The sequence below is a fragment of the Biomphalaria glabrata genome, chromosome 4 (genome assembly GCF_947242115.1).
Source record: "Biomphalaria glabrata chromosome 4, xgBioGlab47.1, whole genome shotgun sequence".
Lineage (NCBI taxonomy): Eukaryota > Metazoa > Mollusca > Gastropoda > Planorbidae > Biomphalaria > Biomphalaria glabrata.
In genome coordinates, this window is record NC_074714.1 from 17655165 (window position 1) to 17670130 (window position 14966).

At 42.3% G+C, this 14966-nt stretch overlaps 1 protein-coding gene across 2 annotated transcripts in view; it reads right to left on the reverse strand.

Annotated features, from left to right (window-relative positions):
* The window catches only part of LOC106054181 (uncharacterized), a 16823-nt gene extending 15939 nt beyond the window's left edge, over positions 1 to 884 (reverse strand). The window contains exon 1 of one of the 2 annotated variants that reach the window (XM_013209947.2): positions 627 to 884. The gene's annotated coding sequence lies outside the window, so the exon portion shown is untranslated. The remainder of the gene's footprint in view (positions 1 to 626) is intronic. The other variant, XM_013209944.2, reaches the window with a different exon arrangement.
* Positions 885 to 14966: the final 14082 nt, after the last annotated feature.

The window sequence follows — 14966 nt, forward strand, 5'->3', positions numbered from 1 at the left end:
TTGGTATCTCGAAAAAGGGAAAAAAATGTACTTGACTGAGGTATAAGTTGAATTAGTCTCCTTTATACTTTATAGAGAAAAGTTTGGCACTAGCAATAGATAACTATAAAACCTTCTTATTTCATAAGCATTCCCGTTGGGTCGCTGGCTTAAGAAGGCTTTAGGCATCGAGTTCAAATTCAGGTCGTTCACCTTTTTTATAATAAATGCTTTTAAAAGCGATCACTCATAACTTGATAATCTATGTTAAAGTACGTTACCTTTTTTTTCAGTTGTACATTTAAAAAAAACTTTAAATTTTCAATGAGTAAAAAAATATATTTTTTTTTTTTACTTCTCCTGAAACAAGGACAGATTAAAATTTTGATATGAATAGAAACACAACAGCACACTCGTTGAGAATTTGATAAGACTATTATATTTTCTTAAAATTTTAATGAATACTGTTATGTTCTGTTTTATCTATTGTATCTACTAAGTTCAAATTCTTACGTCTGAACGTTAGGTAACGTCTAAAAAGTTCAATTAATACTAAACTATTTTGCCCAGTCTGTGTCTAACCCTCAGATATAGATCTACTTGTGTTTATTCAGTGCAACCTATACACACCAAAAAAGTCTACTTACCGAGATATTAGATTCTAAATCCACACCGAAACAAAATGTACTTAAGAAAGGTGTTTAATATCTTAACAAAACCTGAAGCTACAGAACTACAAAGAAAAACGAAAGTCCGTTCAGTTTCCTAGACAGGATTAATAAGTGTGTCTGTTGTTCTGGGCCGGCTTATCTATACTAGCTTCATCGATTAGCCGTCTTAAGGTTGAAAGCTTTCACTATGTCATTAATAACTTTCGTCTCTGGCTTCGTACTACTGGTTTACTGCTAGGGTGGAACTAAAATAACTCATGTCGGGGTCATAAAATTTTAAGAAAAGTCAATGGATCTAAATCGTATAGTCCAAATAGACCTTGGTCTGTTCGATACAGTTCAAAGTGCACTTCGTTCTAGTCAAAGTAGATCACAATACGCCTATATGTGTGGTGTGCGCGCTGGACTGTCGTTCGGGCGTCACGATGGTCCCGTGTTTATACCCTGACCGCTGCTATAGAGGCCTACCCGTCGTCTTGTGGGAGGTATGGACTAGGAAGTAATTTATCTTCAACTCTGAAGGAACATTCACAAGATGTAAAGTATTTTTCAAACAATTGCCTGGTGCCATTGCTTCCTTGATTCGAGAGGAAGTGAAACTCAAAACTTGAGCTTTTAAATATTGCAGTTTAAAATAAATGTATAAAGATGAACCAATTCTTTAGAATTCCGAGGTTGCAGACACATTCCTCTTGCAAGATGTGCGCCACTGTTTCCACTGATTCTACACAGTGTCGGCATCGGGCATAAAAATTGGTCCGGAACCGAACAAAATATGCCCATTCTTAGGCTGTATACTTTGAGAAAAAAAAAGTTGTTCTCGAGTCTATATTCGAAATCTCTAATGGAAGACCGTCGTGCTAGCCACTGAGCTAGCCTAGTACTTATGAAAATAGTAGGTTTTATAGTTATCTATTGATATTTTCAAATTTATAACCGACGATCTAATTCTCTAGACAAGGATTATCTCCGTTTAGCTTGTACTGTCTAGCTTGCGGAGGAGTGAGACTTAAAAGACTAACCCACAGTGATGTCTGCAACCGAGAAATGAAAACTACGGCATCTATGAAGGTATGAAGAAATAGCCTAAGATCGCACAGCATGGAGCCTATGCGTGCTGGTACGAACCTCGCAGAGAGAAAAAGAAATGAAGCTGCCTTAGACAAGAGAAAGAAAAAGAAAGTTGCCCTATCAGCTTGCCCTAAAACAGATGAATACACATGCACGAACTGTGGCAAACGTTGTCTCTCCAGAATCGGCTTGATTAGCCACACCAGATTCTGCCCCGCCTAAAGTAGAAACTAAAACCTGTGACTCATCTTGACTTGGACGCATCCATTGTCTTCCGAGATGAGAACTGTCGGATATATACATTTATATTAGAGTTGCATGAAATCGGTTTTAATTTCTCTCGTATAAAGGGTTTCGCACATTTACATTTTGAACTTATTCAATGTTTTTTTTTTGTCATCAAAGAAAATAATTTTCTTAACAATAGCGTCAGAAGATCTACTTTGGCAGCCACTTGCTAACTTTCTTCTCTCTAACCAACATTTTGAAATCTCTTAACATTATAGTCCTCACTTCTTTTTTTTTCAACAAGACAATTTTGTTGTAACAATATGTGATCCTTCAGTTGTGAAGTTACTGTAGGACAAACTATTTTAAATATATAGTTGTAACCCTGCCTTGCACCAGTGCTTGAGGCTCGCACTAGTGAACAAAAACAGGAAGACACTAAGATAGAGAGAAGAACAGTGCATCAGGGATTGTGAAGAGTCTGAATGTTTGGAAACTAAGAGGCCAACTTTTGTGCTGCCAGAAGGTTGTAGAAGGGACCTGGAGCGAAGCGGGGAAGGCTGTCGTTGGTTCACATTCGGGTTAAGTAGCAAAGGACTGGTATACTTAGTAGCAAGACTCTGAGGAAGTTTAAGGATGTTATGTGTTTGTCCTAGTGAATAAACACCTGTCTTTATTTCCTGTTAAACTATGTTGAGTTGCCTGCCTTTACGTTGAGTCCCTACCCTAGAGATACAACAATATATATATATATCCTTGAAACGAACTGAAGTTCCAATATAAAAAAATATCAATAACCGAATAATCAATCAATGAAACCATTCACTCGACTGCTCTCACTGAGTCATTGGTTCTTTATTGATCTTATTTCCTTGACTTATATATAATACTATTATTCAAATGAAGTCAATATAGGTGTTTGGCCATAACAAACAAAAGGACTTTCAATATTTTATTAACTATTTCTTAAACATATTTTTGTCTGCAGTGTTGATAAAAGTTGTGGCTGCGTCTAAAAAAAAGTTGCAAATAAAAAATGTCAGATACTTAAACTTTTATTGGAAATCGATTTCACTATAAACTATACTGTGTAGAAATAAAGGTGTAAATTATAAATATTGTTACGACCCTATTGGCGGCGCAAAAGGGTTAACTATAGGCTCAGCTGACACACCCGGGAATCACTCAGGTCAGCGGGGCCATGGACAAGGGACAGTACTACGATTACACGCAAATATGACCAATGTTATGGTCATGTGATCGAAAGCCTGCGGTACGAGTGAGACAGTGTGTAAGAAAGCGGCAGTTCAAGACCGGAGAGCGTTGAGACCAGGACTGTTAGTTGGCCATGAAGTCGGTCCTTGTCGAGTCCTCAAGTGTTATGTACGAGTCTAGGAAGAAATAGAGACAGTAGAGTTGTATACGGTGATGTACAGTTTAACATTCGTAGTAGCTTATTGTGTTGCCAATTGTGTCGTATTGGCTGTCTTCTACTTATTCACTCATTATTAAAGTACCAGATTATTGTGGAGCTCTTGTTGGCAGGTTCTTGATGTGTTGATGTGTTGTGTTGTGTTTAGCAGTGTTTATAGAAGGCCGGAGTAGAAGAGAACCGTAACACTGGTGTCAGAAGTGGGATCGGATCGTATCGGATAGGAACGGATCCGCTATGGCTACTATGAAAACGTTAGACCAACTCCGTGTGAAGGAACTGAAGGAAGAGCTCCGTGATCGAGGCCTGAAGACGAGCGGCAACAAAGAAACCTTACAAGCACGCCTTCGGGAAGAACTGGTGAAGGAAAAAGAAGATCCGGACACATATCTTTTTGAGGTCGAACCGGACTTGCTGGAACAGATCAATTACAAGATAGATGCCATGGACACCAAGATAGACACGATGGACTCGGGAATCAAAACGGAGTTATTGGCAATGAACCAACGCATACATACTGTGGAAGAGAGAATCACCAACATTGACGAGCAGATGAATCAGAGGGTCGACGCAGTGGAGAAGGCCATCGACGAAATGAAGATACAAGTCCAACGCAAGCACACAAATGTACCAGAAGCAGATATGACGTCATTTGTACCTGAAGTCTCCGGGAAAATGAAGCCCCCCGTATTTGATGGTTCCGTGTCCTGGTCAGTATACAAGAAGCAATTTGACGCAGCAGCCAAAGTTAACAAATGGATCAGTGAGGAGGAGAAAGCAACAGCCCTTGTGTTATCCCTAAGAGGAAAAGCCTCCGAATTGCTACAGTCTCTACCGAACCAGCAAGACTTCGCCGCCCTAGTCCAGGCTATGGAACTCCGATACGGGGATGAACATCTGCAAGAAGTATATCGTGTGCAACTAAAGACCAGACAACAGCGCCCCGATGAAACACTACAGGAACTAGAGACAGACATCGAACGCCTCGCACATCTGGCCTACCCAACCGCCGCACAAGATTTTCTGGAAGTCATTATTACAGACGCTTTCATTGATGCCCTTCGAGACCCCGAGTTAAAGAAAGCCACCAGAGTTAGTGGTAAACGTAAGGCCAGTGAAGCCCTCGTATATGCTCTCTCATATGAAGCCGCCAAAGACGCATCAGGGAGCACTCATCAAGGCCGAAGGTTAGAAGTCAAAGAGGAAGAATTTACACAACTTGTGAGAAGGGTGACAGAGGCAATAGATGAACGACGAACAAACCAAGTACCAGAAAGTCAACCTAGGGTTCCTGTACGATGCTGGAATTGTGGTGAACTCGGTCATATACAAAGAAGCTGCACTAGAAGATTTGCACAAACTGGAACCCATTTCAGATCAGAAAGGTATGCACGACCAAATTCTCGGGGCTACCAGGGAAACTAGCACGCGCCGGCTTCAAGGGGCGGAACCCGGCGACACAGAGAATGAGAGCCCCTGCAACCATCATCCCGGTCGCCGTGCTAGGGCAAAGTAAGAGTCTAAAGGTCATCGGGAAAATTGGATGTCAAAACTATCACTTCCTCCTTGATACTGGTGCCTCACGATCAGTCATCCGGACGGATAAAGTGGACAATAGCAAAAAAACGCCAGTTAGGGCCTACTCGTTGAAAACAGCCAGTGGAGAACTGATGCCCATAAAAGGCCTGATCGACATAACAGTCGAGATCGGAAATCAGTCATTCAAACACGAATTCCTGATTGCTGACGTCACAGATGACTGCATAATAGGACTCGACTTCATGCTGAAATATGGCTTTTCTTTGAATATCGGCGGAGGCACTTTACAATGTGGGGACCTCGAAGTACCCTTGCTTGGCGACGAAAATGAAGAAGATGGCCGAGCCAGAAGGGTTACGTTGGTGGAAAATACAACCTTGCCTGCTAAGTCGGAAATGATCATTTGGGGGAAGATTGAGGACGACTATCCCACGACAAAAACCGCGCTGGTAGAAAGCTTGAACACCAACTATAACGGGATAGCAGTAGGGAAGACACTAGTCACGATTGGGAAAGACCAAAAGGTACCCGTAAGAATTATGAACCTCGGCACAGAGGAGAAACATTTACGGGAAGGAAGCCTCATCGCTGGTTGCCATGCTCTAGAGATGATAAGAAACTGCAGCAGTGAAAATCCCGACGGAATACTCAAGCCCAGTGAACCCCAGGTTACTAAACTTCTGGCAGAAGCCAAAACGATCTTGTCAAAAGAACAGTACACCAAAGCAGAACGATTCCTAAGAGAGTTCTCTGACGTATTGCCATCTGATGAAATGGACGTTGGGCGAACAAACCTGATCCAGCATCGAATAGACACAGGAAACACTAGGCCCATCCGACAGCAACCACGTCGCCTGCCGCTAGCAAAACATCAAGAAGCTATGGACATGATAGAACGAATGAGGCAGCAAGGGGTTGTTGAACCATCCAACAGTCCGTGGTGTTCACCCATAGTCTTGGTAAAGAAGAAAGATGGATCCACTCGATTTTGTGTCGACTATAGATTACTAAATGACGCCACACACAAGGACAGCTATCCGCTTCCTAGGATTGACGACACATTGGACACACTTGCTGGGTCACAGATCTTTTCCTCCCTTGACCTAAAGAGCGGTTACTGGCAAGTGGGACTACACCCCGAGGACAGAGATAAAACAGCCTTCTCTGCTGGTAATGGTCTCTGGCAATTCACCGTGATGCCTTTTGGCCTCTGTAACGCCCCAGCCACCTTTGAAAGACTAATGGAGCATGTGCTAAGAGGACTCAACTGGACCACGTGTCTTGTTTACTTAGATGACATTATCGTCATAGGCAGAACCTTCGAGGAACATATTGCAAACCTGAAGGAAGTGTTTGAACGAATTAGAAACGCTGGAATGAAATTGAATCCAAAGAAGTGCTCCTTGTTCAGAAGGACTGTCAAGTACCTTGGGCACATCGTGTCAAAGGAGGGAGTCAGCACAGACCCGGATAAAGTTGAAGCCGTAAATGGATGGCCGATCCCCGCTAATATCCAGGAGTTAAGAAGCTTTCTTGGACTCTGCACGTATTACAGACGTTTTGTGCCTAATTTCTCTAGCCTCTGTAGTGCCCTTCATCAATTGACAGAACCGAAGCGGCCGTTTATTTGGACAACGGAATGTCATGAGGCCTTTGAGAGACTTAAAAAGGCCCTTGTTTCATCGCCCATTCTGGCCTACCCGATACCAGCAGAGACGTTCGTACTTGACACTGATGCGAGCAATACCGGAATAGGTGCTGTCTTATCCCAAAAGGTAGAAGGAACTGAGAGAGTCATAGCTTACTCTAGTCGGAGCTTGTCCAAAGCCGAGAGAAACTACTGTGTCACAAGACGTGAGCTACTGGCAGTTGTGGATGCCATACAACATTTTCACAAATACTTATATGGGCAAAAATTTATCATTAGGACAGACCATGCTGCTCTACAATGGCTGTTGTCATTTAAAAGTCCGGAAGGACAAGTCGCCAGGTGGATTGAACGTTTGCAAACCTATGACTTCGAGACACAACACCGAAAAGGACAAACTCACCAGAATGCTGACGCACTGTCTCGACGACCTTGCAGAATGGAATGTAAACACTGCAGCAAGGTTGAAGAAAAGGAAGTTATCGTTGATTGTCGACATCTTGGGGTACAAGCTTCCAGGTCATGGTCCGACGAAAGAATCCGAGAAGACCAGTTAAAAGATGAGGACCTGGCTCCCATTCTGCTTATGAAGGAAGACGGACAAAGACCAGAATGGCATCACCTTTCTGATAAAGGAGCTGCTACCAAGGCATATTGGGCACAATGGGACTCACTGACAATTGACAATGGAGTTCTCAAGAGGGTCTGGGAAACGGCAGATGGGACATGCAATCGCTTACAGCTGTTGTTGCCTAAAGTGAGAGTTGCTGAGGTGCTGCAAGAAATCCATAATAATTCCAGTGGGTCACATTTAGGTGTCAACAAGACCTTTGAAAAAGTACGCCAGCGGTTTTACTGGTTCGGCTACCGGGATGATGTAGAAGAATGGTGCCGAAGATGCGACGCATGTTCAGCAGCAAAGGGCCCGCACAGGAGAACGAGGGGACGTATGCAGCAATACAACGTCGGTAACCCCTTTGAAAGAATAGCGCTCGATGTAGCCGGACCATTTCCTGAATCCCAGAGAGGAAACAAGTACGTTCTAGTAGTGATAGACTATTTTACTAAGTGGCCTGAAGCGTATGCGATACCAAACCAAGAAGCCACCACCATAGCGGAAACACTTGTGGAGAATTGGATTAGCCGATTCGGTCCTCCCAGGGAGTTACACTCCGACCAAGGTCGAAACTTCGAATCCAAGATCTTTCAAGAGATCTGCCAGGTACTCGGCATCGAAAAGACACGCACAACCCCTCTTCACCCCCAGTCAGATGGAATGGTGGAACGATTTAACCGAACATTGGAACAACATCTGTCGAAAGTCGTCGATGAACGTCAAGAGGACTGGGACACCTATATCCCAATGTTCCTTATGGCATATAGAGGATCGATTCACAGCACCACCGGTTACACTCCAGCAAAGATGTTGTTCGGCGGAGAGCTGCAACTACCTTGTGACTTGCTATTCGGGATCCCGGGAGATGTGCCAGCCTCTCGACAGACTATGTCGCAAATCTCCGAAAACGGATGGAGAAAACTCACGCTCTAGCCCGCAGAAACATCAAGATCAACAGTGACCACATGAAGACAAGGTACGACAAACGGGCCAATGCCGCTGGGTTTCATGAGAACGATCTGGTGTGGCTGTACAACCCACAAAGACGAAAAGTCAAGTCCCCAAAGCTTCAAACAGACTGGGAAGGACCCTACCGCGTGATAAAAAGAATCAACGATGTCGTGTATCGAATACAGAAGAGCCCAAGATCCAAACTGAAGGTCGTCCACATCGACAGACTCAACAAATACCATGGTGAAGCTGGATCTGCCCGGGACGGACAGATCTAAGGTGGTGGCACAGATGGGGGTAGTGGTGTGTGTAGTCAGCCATCGCTTTTGCTGCAGAAATGAGTGCCTCCGTCAGCCAGACAGAGCCAGACAACGTTGTGTTACAGCCAGACAGAACCAGACAACGTTGTGTCTTACATCAAGCCTGTAGCTGGGGACATTAAAGACATCTGTCAATCTGTCAGTGCTGATGAGAGGGACCCGAATCCTGATGGCTGCACTCAGATGTTTGGCGAGAACTTTGTGTGTCGAGCTTTGCAGGGAGAACGCCAACTCCAAGAAACCCATCGGTAAGGTCTGCACCCAACAGACGTTTGTCCAGCTGACGAGACCTGGTGATGGTCAAGTAAGTGAACTGGAGCCTGATGCTGAAGATGAGGGTCCTTCGCAAGTGGAGTGCTGCCAACTTGCTCCGCTAGTTTGCCCTCCGGACAAGCCTGAAGATGATGTGTGCCACTATCTCCCCTCCTGTGGACCTGACACCCATTCCCAAAAAACCCGTCTCTTGAAAACCCTATGAAACAACCTGATAGGCCAGCGATCTTGGTGACCCCAGTCCTGACATCCTATCCCTCCCGGTGTGTTAAGTGGCTGCCCTCAGAAGTGAGCGACCGAAGAAGGCGACGTTTGCTCAGTCCAAAGTGCATGGCGATGCAACCACGACGTCAGTGCAGCCAGGTGAAGGTCACCTGGAGTAGGAGAAAGAGACATACGCCGAATACAACGCAGATGGCTCCATCGAGATGGCAATATAAGCCCATTGTCGCCCCCACCGATAGACCTCCTCCTGCATCGATTCACCTCCACTGCCCATGTCGTGTGATAGATTTTGTCCGGGACGGACAAATCTGAGAAGGGGGCAGTGTTACGACCCTATTGGCGGCGCAAAAGGGTTAACTATAGGCTCAGCTGACACACCCGGGAATCACTCAGGTCAGCGGGGCCATGGACAAGGGACAGTACTACGATTACACGCAAATATGACCAATGTTATGGTCATGTGATCGAAAGCCTGCGGTACGATTGAGACAGTGTGTAAGAAAGCGGCAGTTCAAGACCAGAGAGCGTTGAGACCAGGACTGTTAGTTGGCCATGAAGTCGGTCCTTGTCGAGTCCTCAAGTGTTATGTACGAGTCTAGGAAGAAATAGAGACAGTAGAGTTGTATTCGGTGATGTACAGTTTAACATTCGTAGTAGCTTATTGTGTTGCCAATTGTGTCGTATTGGCTGTCTTCTACTTATTCACTCATTATTAAAGTACCAGATTATTGTGGAGCTCTTGTTGGCAGGTTCTTGATGTGTTGATGTGTTGTGTTGTGTTTAGCAGTGTTTATAGAAGGCCGGAGTAGAAGAGAACCGTAACAATATAATAGTTTGACTTTGCTTTTCTGTCAGATAAGGGGGGGGGTAGATTTTTAACGGTTAGTGTCGAATAAAAGGAAGTGACCTATTATACATCTTGATTTTAAAAAAAAGGATATAGCAATTGAATCAAATTACTTTTATTATTAATCACATTGCACTTACAAGAGAAGGGGCAAAGGCGAGTAACTGGCGCCTTAACCAGTAAGCTTCGGGCAGGAGGGGCTCGTTAGCCATGGCTGGCTACCCACCTAGGAGAAGGAAAACTCTGAATTCAAACCTCTGTTGCCTTGCAGCTATACCCAATCATCAGGGGCGTGGCAAGGTACCCATGACACTTGTACTCCGGGTTCAAGAATATCTTGATAGGCTCCTCTCCAGCCAATAAGACAAATTTAGATGTGTGACAAAAAAATGAGTAATCTAAAGGTAAAGACATTCCAATGTAAAGATCGTACCTTTTTCTTAAAAAAGTAATTATGTCATAACGTTTGATTCAGTTAAGACTGCATATAAGTAATAGTGTCTTAAAAGTCAATGTTTTTACAACTTCTTAACTGAGTTAAGCGACTTAAAAGTGTTTTAAATGAACAAATAAATGTTCTTCCTAAGTTCTAATGTGGGCCCCAACTGGCCTTGAGCCATGGGCCCAAGCGTAATGAGCTCCTTAGCGCCATCGTTGCTACGCCACAGCTGTGGGTCCCTATTGCTTGTGGGCCCGGGTTCACTGAGCCCCTTCGCGCCATGGATGCTACGTCACTGCCAATCATGGGAAAGGCTTCGGCAGTCAACCCTGAGGAAAAATCAGGAGCTGTCGACCCTAAGGCAGTTTGCAGCACCCAGTGCTACACCCTGGCAGAACCTGCGACGCCGCTGACCCAAAACTGTATCGGTAATGCCGTTCATTTGGATACATCAGCTGCGTGGAGAGGGAAGAACTGATGTGCGGGCGACAACGTTCCGACCACAGCTAATGCCCAGGCATTCATCTCATTCCCACGAGATGATTCATGGTCACTTCGCGACTGAAGGAGGCCATAGAATCGGGGGCGTAGTGGCTGAGTGGTAAATTACTTGGCTTGCAAACTAAGGTGTATCAGGCTCAAATCCGCTTGATGACTGGGATTTTGAATTTCGCGATTTTGAGGGCGCCTCTGAGACGACCCATTTCTAATATGGCTGAATTAGTTGAGGAAACGTAAAAGAAGTTGGTAACTGTACTGGCCATATGAAACCCTGCTAACAGTTGGAAATAGAAACAGATTATCTTTACATCTTCTGCCCTGTAGATCAATAGGTCTGAAAGGGTACTTTGCTTTTTATATATTACAAACAATTATTAAACAACTTTTGATATATATATATATATATATATATATATATATATATATATATATATATATATATATATATATATATATATACAAGCTGCCGGTTGTTGGTTACTTTGTTGACGTACAATTTATAAGACCGTCTCTCATCGAACTTCGCATTTAGCAAGCAGGAACCTTTACACCGTCAGCCCCATGGATAGAAATGTCTGAGACTTACTAGGTCACTAAAATTTCCTTCTTTGTTTACATGTTTCGGATGTTCCTTTATGACTTCCTTGCCAAAATCAGAACTGCGGAAGGGTATGTTTGAGATAATAGCCTAGAGCGCAATACCACACGACCAGGGTAGCTTTCTGACCAGGACTGAAAGTAGTGGTCAATATACATCCAACAGGTTGCCAACTACCATTGTTACCTTTAGGCTACTACAGTGGAAGGCGTTTTTGTTTTTTGTGGTTGTAAAAAAGGTGGGAGAGAAAACGAATGTAGGAGGGTTGAGACAAGGCTACAATGAAATGACAATGTTTTTTATAACGGAGAATAAGTAGAGTCAAGCTTTCATCCGAATCACATATTATAAGCTATCCCCATAATATCAACGTCTAATCTTTCGCCTCAGAACCGGACACAACAAAATATGACACAAGAAGAGTGTCACCAGAAAATGCTGAATATATCCTTTAAAACTACTGTCTTCAACAAGAGGACTGAACAAGACACTTGACCCAAAACACACTTATAGAAGAAAAACTATATGGAGAGATGCCTGATTTTGGAAACCACTTGTTGTTACCGGTTGTGGTCTTAGGGCCTCAAACCGCTGGTAGACACGTAAACCGTTGTAGGTGTAATATATTTTTATTTTAACTAATAAAACTTGAAATAACTTGAATAGCTTCCTTGTGAACAAAATAAATATAACTTTATTTATAAAATATACAGAAATCATTGATATGAAATCAAATAAATGTACTAGACTTAAGTAATAATATTTCTTAACAAAATCTAACTCACTACAATGACACAAACGCGGCCTCACGTTCTAGAGTCGTCTATTCTAAGTTTCTAACTAAGACCAAGTGACTTCAATGCCACCTAATCACTAACCTCTTAAAACCATCACCATATAAACACACACAAACACACACACATATATATATATAGTAAATAGAGCTCCTCCTTCGTGATCGAAGATGAACAAATTTCTCATTTCCTATGAACTTAAAGATGACTGTAAAGTCCAATCCTCGCTTTAAAAAGCCGGCCGCATACGTGGCATGGGTAGATTTGGTAAGCTGCAGATAGGCCTGCTTCTTCTCTCCGCTTTTTGTTGGTTCGGCGCTCTTTCACCCTGGTCACTCTTCTTGCTTCAAATCTCGAGACTCCGAGACTCACAGCTTCACGCCATGAGGAGCGATCGAGAGCTAGTGCTTCCCAGCTGTGAATGTCGATATCGCATTCCTTGAAGGAGCTCTTGGGAGTGTCTTTAAGGCGCTTGTATTTACCTCCCTGGGAGCGCTTTCCTGCACACAACTCCCCGTACAGAAGTCGTTTGGGAAGGCGATTGTCTGGCATGCGGACTACATGTCCCACAAATCGAAGTTGGGACATTTTCACTGTCGCATACAAATACATTACACATACACTCCGTAACAGCACAGCACACTTCATCTCGTGTATTGGTCTTGTTCTCTGAACTCTCCAACATTAATGAGAACGACGAAGAAGAAAAGTCAATGTGCTCCATCAATAGAGCTAAGTCCGATAATTGTATTATTACATACACTCTAGAATTTACAACGTAAGTTTAAAATATCAATAAAATTTAGAAAGTTTAAATAACTCTCAGGGGCGTAGCTAGGAATTTTACATCGTTTGGGACCCAGGGGGGCTTGACCTCTTTGGGGGCTCCTGTATTTTGCGTAATATTTAATTATTAAAGTAAAAAACACTCATTTTGGGATTTTCAAATCCCCCCCTTCTCCCCCCACCCTAGCTCCGCCACTAATAACTATCCATTTGGGTTTTGTGTTTTCATGCGATGTTTAGCCGTTATAAATGGCCACATTTGCTATGATTTAAGACTTCATTACATAATGTAATAACTTCAAAGAAAAAAATAACGAAATAGCTAGCTAGTTATTGTCGTATTTATAGTACAATTACATAAGCATCTTCTAATGCACATATAAACGTATTCGTATTGCTATCTCCATAAATAATTCTTACGTAAGTTAGGGCTTTCAATAGATTGCAATCTGTACCCAAATCGTGACATTTACGGCTTTCAAAAGTGGCCTCCTTCTCATTTGATACATTCACAAGGTGCATTTTTTGGATGACCTATGAGAAACATTGACCCCTTTTATTTATGTTATATTAAAAAGACTATTTCTATTTAGATATATATCAATCTAATTAGAATAGAAGACGAAAAGGAAAACAAAACAAAACAACATCGTTATCTCCCTTGATCTGATTTAGATATGAGAAAGTTGGCCAAGAAAGGTCATTTCAGAACTAGATCTGTTCCGGACGTTCTTAATGTTAATGGGTCCCATAGAATGTTAAACATCTTTTTGCCTATTTTTTTTCTCAAAAAGCTTATAATTAAAATGTTTTAAAATTAGCCAGTGATGCTGGTATCATGTAATCCCGAGGACTCTCTTGGCCTCTATGTGGCGGCTTGGTGTTAGCGTCAGTTGTGAGGAAGCAGATAGACCAACTTCGGGGGTGAAAAGTGGTCTCCATCGGGTTACTTTGGGAGCCTTGGAGCTAAGGCGTTCAATGCAATTGTACTGCAACAAAGATCGGATTGCCAAGTCCAAATAAACTGCAAAGCCGTTAACAAAAGGTGGTGAAATATGAAGAAATCTAAGCTTATGAAAACTTCCTATATTTTGCACACCGGATACGCCAAAGGTTAGCAATTGCTAGTTTTTTCCCCCATGTATGAAAATCCTCAATAGGGTATGTTTGGAAATACTGTGTGTTCTCTGCGTCAGTTCAATTATTCTTACTCTCTTATGAAATATACGATGGTAACGCAAATATATATTCACTCTTCTGTTATTTTTTATTCTTTCAATATAGCATCGAATGTTCCTTATGACGATATGGTTCAATTTTGATCCTTCTGCAATATCAACATATTAAGGCCACTCCTTATAGGAGGTAACTCTTGCGTACGCCTTCTTTCAACGTGTGGAGATTGTACAACTGATTGTAGGCTTAGCCCCCTGGACTAGATGGAGAGATAATCTTACCATATACGTATGTAACCTTTAGATCTATTTTTAATTGAAACCGTGACCAAAGCAGATAGTTTATAAGCTTTCAATGTTATGTCAAAATAAATACAAATGCAATGGTTACAACTGTTAGTTTTCTAGAAGTTCAATATTGAAATGATTCTACTTACTAAGTATTTTGATTGAATTAATATGCAAAGATTTTCAAAATTAATCTGAAACTAAAAAAAAAATTTCCTCTTTCAGATACCCATGACACTAGCATGCTAAAATGTATCCGCTAGACTTGATATCCCCAATTAAAGGAAACACCTTTGTGAAGTGTTCTCATTTCAACTGCTTCTAAAAGATGATGTCTCCATGACTTCACATTTCAAGACACGCTGAGAATGAACATTTCATTTTTCTTAAGCTATTCAATGAGCTATAAACTCTTTTTTTTATTACAGTAAAATTTCCCATTAAATGTTGTTTTTCTGCTTCAATGGCAATAAGACCTATGCCCCCTTAAATGGGGAACTGCTGTTTTCAATGTTGATTTCTTGGGAATGCATAGTGACAATTAACTTGTTATAAAGTGTGGTAATTAGAATCAATGAGAATTCG